Source organism: Dasypus novemcinctus, chromosome 13 (assembly GCF_030445035.2).
Source record: "Dasypus novemcinctus isolate mDasNov1 chromosome 13, mDasNov1.1.hap2, whole genome shotgun sequence".
Taxonomy (NCBI): Eukaryota; Metazoa; Chordata; class Mammalia; order Cingulata; family Dasypodidae; genus Dasypus; species Dasypus novemcinctus.
Window position 1 is genome coordinate 69,326,033 of NC_080685.1, and position 7,707 is coordinate 69,333,739.

The 7,707-nt window shown below is 39.2% G+C and overlaps 1 non-coding gene across 1 annotated transcript; it reads left to right on the top strand.

The window, feature by feature from the left end:
- The first annotated feature begins 6,123 nt into the window (after window positions 1–6,123).
- On the top strand, window positions 6,124–6,286 carry LOC111766554 (U1 spliceosomal RNA). Its single transcript, XR_002798575.1, has one exon. It is a non-coding gene; the product is annotated as a U1 spliceosomal RNA (small nuclear RNA).
- The last annotated feature ends 1,421 nt before the right edge of the window (window positions 6,287–7,707 follow it).

The window sequence follows — 7,707 nt, forward strand, 5'->3', positions numbered from 1 at the left end:
TAAGGCTTTGATTGGGCCAGGTCAGTAGGAATTTGAGTCCCCACCCCACTACTCACAGAGAAACCTCACGGCTGAGAAAGGAGGCTGGAGTTTTGAACTGGAGCTGAGGAAGTAAGCAGACAGAGGAGCAGAGCAGCTGAGCCTGGAGAGAATCAAGCCCTGGGAAGAGAGGAACCCAGGAAGCCTGAACTCTTGGCAGACATCGGCAGACATCTTGCTCCAACATGTGGCAACAAACTTTGGTGAGGGAAGTAACTTATACTTTATGGCCTGGAAACTGGAAGCTTCTACCCCGAATAAATACCCTTTATAAAAGCCAATAGATTTCTGTTATTGCATTAACACCCCTTTGGCTGACTAGTACAGATGCTTAGCTGTGAACCATAAAGGGTGAAGAGTAGAGAGAGAAAGAAGACAAGAAAATAAAATACACAAAATGTGGCATACGGACAACATTACCTGGGCACTTGCTATAAGTGCAGAATTCCAGGTCTTACCTCAGACCTACTGAATAGAACCTGTATTTTACCTCATGGTTATTCATATACACATTATTAGAGTATGGGAATGCCCAGTCTAGGTGATTGATGAAGGTGATTTGAATTTGATGGGGAGATGTTTTGGATGTAAATAATTAGATTGATTCAAGATATATTTTGCATGTAATTTGACTAGATAAGTATTTCTTTAACTGTCCCATCAACATACCTCTGAAATGCTAGGGGAAGCTAACATGTCCTCAGCTGCCAGGCTTGTCTTAAAATTTACCTATTCAAATTGTAAAATGTATTTACTCTCTTCTTTGTTTTTTTTAAACGCCCATGTAACAATTCAATTATACTCTATAGAAGAGTTTTATTTCATTATAAAATCAGAGATGATTAATTTAAACCAATGATTAAAAATTTGACATGTTTATTAGTGGCTTTATGTAACTTTTTGCATCCTGAATGAACTACCAAGCACACAGATTTAACAAGTTTACAAAAGCATAGGATGTATTTATTACAAAGACAAAGATTAAATCTTTGAGAGCATTGGTGTTTGGACATTTATTAGAAGTAAATGTACTCGAGTCCATCGGTCATCATTAAACAAACAATACTCTGTGCTGACTGTGCGTCAGGCTATGTCCTATGTGCTGAGATAGTGTGAACAAGATAGAAGGCCCTCTAAAAACAAAAGAACTTGTACTTGAATAAAGTCATGGAGAAAAAATCAACTAAGGATTCTCATATTTTCCTAATTTGAATGGTCCAGCTTTTAAGTAAACATACAGTAATTAAATATATCAAAGAGTTTAATAATTCAGAATGTGATTAACACAAATGCTGCATTCATCTACTTGCAAATCCTGTTTTCTGGGAAATGAGAAAAGATGGAGAGGCTGTTTGAAAATCATAACATCTGACCTATTACAAGCCTGGGTGAAAGAAGGAAATACTAAGACTGCTGCAACAAAACAAACCCATAAAAGCACAAACTGGGAATGCAAGTCATTTACCTTTACAACAGCTGCATGGTGCAGATGAATCAAAGCAGTGCCAGCAATAAACGGATCTGGTCAATGTCAATTTTCCCCAGGCATCTGGTATTGTCACTAGTGATTTTACCGAAGATTACCCATCAGTTAGTGCAGATTTGTTTTTTAATTGGCCCTCTCTGCACCTGCCACATTTTTCTTGTTCTTGGTCCCAGAAGCTTTTGCAGAGAGGAAGAAGGTGGCTATCTGGAGAATATATTATTAAAGTGCACCATGAAGGACGTTCACAGGAACAATTACGTTTTTAATATAAGAGAACGAAAAGGCCCTTGTTAAAGTAAGGAAAAGGAATAAAGAGTTACCATTAGTGAATTAAGAAGAAGTAGCCAAAGTAATGCATTATTGTAATGTCAGTCTTTGAAGGTGAGACTTTTCATGGTTTTTTTTTTTCCCAATTCCTATAATACTCAAGTATGACATGCTGGAAATAAATTATGAACAGGTGGGCAGGGTGTCTGGAGGGCAACACCACTCATCAGGTTGACAAAGCGGCAAGACAGATCACAGGATAATCAGCAGGTAGACAAGGAAGCAGCAGGCATAATGATTTGCTACATAATATTTGGAATTAATTAGAACTGTTGCAATGCTGTGGGTGGTTTTATTATGTTGGGGAGGATGGTTTTATTTTACGTTGAAGAAAAGAAATGTGGCTTGGAATCTCATGTTACCTTAGCGAACTACATGTTTTGGAATCAAAATATCAGTATAATGCATTTCAGACTGAGTTTGCAAATAATTTACAAGCACCTTGCTTGACATTTTCAGAATTATCCAACTGTATATTATAGAAATATATATAGACTATAGATCCTGGAAATGATTAAAATATAAAATAATTTTTACATTATTGGTTTATATAAATAAATAACATCAGAAAAATGTAAATATTGCACAAGTGATATTGGATGTTAAAACTTTGGACTGAAAAAGCATATCCTCACTGAAAATCATAACAGATTCAAAAAAGGTGAGAGTCCTGGGGAATCCTTAAATTTCTGCAAGAAAGAAAAATCTATTGTTAGTGAGACTAACACTTCTCAGAATTTAAACTATTTTATAGGGGCTATTTGACTGAAAAAAGGCGGGGGGCTTTTAGACTGAAAAAAAAAGGATTTGGCTTTTTTGAAATCAAAATAAGTAATTAAAGGGAAAATTTTGCTGTGCTTTTTTCATGAGACATTTCTTTAAATAGAAGAATTAAGAGCTCATCATCTTTTGTAATACAAATGATTTATTATTGCTTCATTTCCCTTTTTGGTCTGTATCATCTCTTCATCTCTGTTTATTGTTCTGTATCATCTTACTGTATTACTTTTGTTTATTAATGGTTTTATGTTACTAAGAAAATATAGATGTCTCCTAATGTATATCTTAGACATGAGTAGAGACAGAGGTTAAGGACAAATGAAGTCAAAGGAACTCTTTCAAGGAAAGCTGATGAGTTGACCTTGTAGGCTATTTCATAGAGCTGAATGAGACAAAGCAAAGGGAAATTCCAAGCAGTCAGGAGTATTCAGAGACCAGTTAGGCTGGCCTTCTTTGCAACCAGGTGCACACAAGGCTGGGAGTCTGGCAGTGTCACTAACATCAGGAGAGAATGCAGCGATGACAGAGACCAGTGGGTAAATAAGATATTTTATGTATAAAATGTCAAGGATGTCTCTTTAGGTGTTGGGTTTATTTAAGTCTAGAAATGGTAATAGAGGAACCTTGCCAGGCCACCCGTACCAAAAAACAAATATCACTATGTTGTTTACTGTAGCACAAAATCACCCAGTAAGGTAGAGTACTAAAAAATTTCCAGGGAAAAGATGTGGCTCAACCAATTGGGCTCCCGTCTACCATATAGGAGGTCCAGGGTTCGATGCCCAGGGCATCCTGGTGAGGGCAAGCTGGCCCATGCAGTGAGCTGGCCCATGTGGAGTGCTGGCCCATGGTGAAATGCCATCCTGCACAGGAGTGCTTCCCTGCCTGGGAATGCCACCCAGCATGGGAATGCCACCCAGCATGGGAAAGCCACCCTACGCAGGAGTGCCAGCTGACCCTGAGAGCTGGCATAGCAAGATGATGCAACAAGAGACACAGAGTAGAGAAAATAAGAAGACATAGCAGAACAGGGAGTTGAGGTGGCACAAGAGAATAATCCCCTCTCTCCCACTCTGGACGGTCCCAGGATCAGTTCCCTGGAGCCACCTAATGAGAATACAAGCAGACACAGAAGAACACACAGCAAATAGACACAGAGAGCAGACAATGGGGGGAACGGGGAACAGGGGAGAAATAAATAAAAAACAAATCTTAAAAAAAATTTCCACTAGAAAATAATGACAAATATTAATATTTTCCTGAAAAAAATGTAAAAAGAAAGGCAAAGAGGGGGTAGTAAGGGGAAAAAAAAGTAGAGGATAACTAACCAACATCTAAATGCAGGTTGGAATATGAGTGGTGTGGGGATTTGGAACTGTATGTACCCCAGGAAAACATGTTCTTAAAGTCAACCTATTCCTTTGGGTATGATCCCATTGTTAATATGACCCTTTGATAAGGTTATTTCAGTTCAAGTGTGTGGCAGTTTGAAATTATTTTATGAATCCCAAAAAGAGAAAGATTTTGTTTGTGAAATAATCCATTTCTGTAGGCTTGAGACCCTTTCAATTGGACTATGTCATTGAGGTGAGACTCAGGTTGAGTGTCTGCCTTCTTGCTGGGTCTGATGAAAAATGGAGTTTCAGGAAAAGGGAGCTGCCATAATTGATCCTGCAATGTGAGAGAAAGGACAGCAGTTGTGTTCATAATTGGGCTACAAAAAGAGAAGCTCCCAAGAGGCTCAAGGAGATGAGTGAGGACCAGGGAGAGATGAGCCATATGCTTGAGAGCTTGCAGCTGAACCCAGGAAGAAAGTGGAACAGGCAAGACTGAGAGAGGAAGTCCAGAAAGAGACAAGCCCTATGCCTGGTTTCTCACAGCTTCTCTGGAAGCTGGCTCTGAAAAACAGTGAGTCTTGTGGGGAAGGCTGAGAATCCAAATTCAGCAGAGATAACAATCATCTTGCTTCATCATGTGACAGCAGACTTCGGTGAGAAAGTACCTCTTATGGTACCCTGAGTTGAACTTTTCATGGCATTGGAACTTGTATTACACAGCCAAACTGCCACACTCCACCTTCTGAATCGCAAAAATACATTTCAATGTTCAAAAAAACCGTAAATCCTTTCAATTAGCAATGCTAAGTACAAAATCACATCACAGTTATAGAAATACAGATTGTCTTGGGGCAAAGCCGCCTCTGGCTATAGACCTGTGAAACTTATCTGCTTCCAGTATACAAAGGGACAGACCTAGGATAAACATGTGCATTAACACAAGGAGAATTTGAGAGGGAAACAAGTGTTACTGGTCTTCAACTGTTCCAAAAACCTGCAGAGCATACTCCATTAAATTTCGAAGTCTGAGAGTCACTCTTAAGATGATGGTTTCTTTGCCTTCTTAGGGGCTTATGGGGGCCAACCCTTTACATAGGCATGCCCAAGGGCCATTTTCCTGGTTCCATCCTCATCAATCATCTGGGTGGCAACTGGGATCCAGACCTCACCCTCCAAGAACATTGAGGCAATGGCCACTCTTTCTCTAGGCTCTTGGGGAGGTTCTCAACCCACTTTGTACAATGAGGTGGCAGCAAAATTCTCCCTAATCTCTGAAATATAGGCCCAAAATTTTCAATGGTGACTTGGCCTTTCCTAATCAATGGGGAGCAGACCTACCCCTCTCAGAGAACTGGTGTGGTGAACTCACTCTCCTCAACCCTTGGGGAATGTGCTCCACCCTTTCTGAAACTTGGGGTGACAAAGACTCCCCTGAACAGCAAGCTGGAATATATACTCTCTTCAAATGTTGGAGCAAACTTACCCTCTCTAACTTACCCTCTCCATACACATGGGTGGAGTCCCTCTCTTGGCCCAAAGAGATGTCTGAATTCCAGACCTCAGTTTCCATGGTTTTCCTCTTAAAGTCTTTTTCCTTCCCATCTCTACCCTTTATGTTGTTTTCAACCCAAGCTGACAGTGTCGTTCATGTAGATTTTGCAAAAAGCTTGTTGGATTAGCATGCAGAAAGCAGGGGTCCAAGTCATCAGACACTAAGACTTTCCACAGGTCTTTTCTGGATAACTACATTTTCAATCCTGACTTACAAGTTCCAAGTTCAGTTAGTTCCTCAAGTGGGGCACTATCATCTGGCAACTTGATTTCTAGAGGGTGGAATTTCTGGAATCAATTTCTGTTTTCTTCATGCCCAACAATTCAGTTATCAGCTTAATTCTTTCCTCTAACATTTTGCTATAAGCTTCAAGAAGAAGCCAGGCTTCATTTTCCACATTTTGTTTGGAAATATCCTGGGCTAAATGTCCAAGCTTGTGATTTTCAAATCCTGCCTTCAATATAGCAACAGGAGTCAATCTTGCTAAGTTCTCTGCAACTTTAAAACACAGATCACCTTTCCCCCAGTTTCAGATCATCTTTACCCCAGTTTCCAGTAATAGTTTCATCACTTCCTTCTAAGGCCTTATCAAAAGTCTCATTAAACTTACCTGGCAGGAGAGACACCATGATCATGAAAATAGTTTTCCCAGGATGCAGCTTATCCATTACACTCTATATGTGCTGACCCCTGCAGTTTCCCCAAATGTGGGAAACTCAACTGCAGAATTTGTGGTAATGGAGACTGCATTTGTGCTATCCCCTAAAAAAAAAAGTCTCTTTAATATTCATTTTCCTACTAATAGTCTCTTCAAAGCAATCTAGGCCTTTTCTGTCAAACATTTCACAATTTCTCCAAAGAATACTCCTTATCAATTTATATAGCCATTGCAGCAGTTTTGGTGATTGCATCAAATTGTACCCCTCTTCTGATATCAAATTCTGTATTAGTCAGCCAAAGGGGTGCTGAGGCAAAGTACCAGAACTCTGTTGACTTTTATAAAGGGTATGTATTTAAAGTAAAAGCTAACAATTACAAGGTCCTAAAGAGGCCATAGGCCATCTCAAGGCTGCTTTCTCACCAAAGTCAGTTGCCACCTATTGAAGCAAGATGACTGGTATCTCTGCCTGGTCTCTCAAACCTTCTCAGTTGCTCAGCTGCTCTATTCTCTTCAGGTACAAACTATCAGGCAAGTTGCTCTTCCTGGGTCTTGAGCTGTCTGAGTCTTCTCCTTTCTGTCACATGTCAGGAATGAAAAGACCAAATTCTCTCCTCTTCTCTGTTTTCTTTAGTGAATGTCCACTTATATCAGCCCATCAAGGGGACCAGATCTCAATCTGAGTCATTTCATCCTGACTTGGTCATATCAAAGCCTTACTCTTAACAGGTAATTTAATCAAGACATGTCAGCAGAATCTAATACATTCAAAGGATACCACACTCAGAGGAACAGATTAGTTTATGAACATAATCTCTCTTTTTTGGATTCATAAGTAATATCTTTTTGGGATACATAAGCAATCATAACTGCCACAGAACTGTAAGCCATATAAATCCCCTTTATAAAACCCAACCCATTTCTGGTACTTTGCATCGGGAGCTTTTTGGCCAACTAAAACAAGGTGCTACACACATAATTCAGGATGGGTCATAATCCTTTTATTAGAGTCCTTTATAAAAGGATGAAATTCAGACAAAGAGAAAGAAAGCCACAGAAGCAAGAAACTGAAAGCAACAAAAGCAATAAAAGAAGGGAGAGACAAGGAAACACCACAAAGTGCCTTTTCTTGTGTCAGAGAAGCCAAGGATTGCAGGCAGCAAGTCTTCAGGTAGAAAGTATCACCTTGATAATGATTTGAACATGTTCCCCTACTCTAACAGTAAGTGAATAAATTCCCATTGTTTAAGCTAAACTATTTCATGATAATTTGCTTGGAACAATCTAAGAAACTGAAAAGAAGTTGTTTGAGAGATTTAGAGAATTAGGACACTGCTGGAAAACCTCACAATTTTTTTCCCAAATGAGTATGGGCTTTTTTTATGACTTGATTATAAAGGAGATTATATTTGTTCATGTTCATGGATACAATGTTAAACTGCCCAGTTGTGTTTCTTTGTTTAAAAATATTTTACCATCTTCCTAATCAATAAGAAGTATTGTAGGTCATGTGTGTTTGAGTGTATTT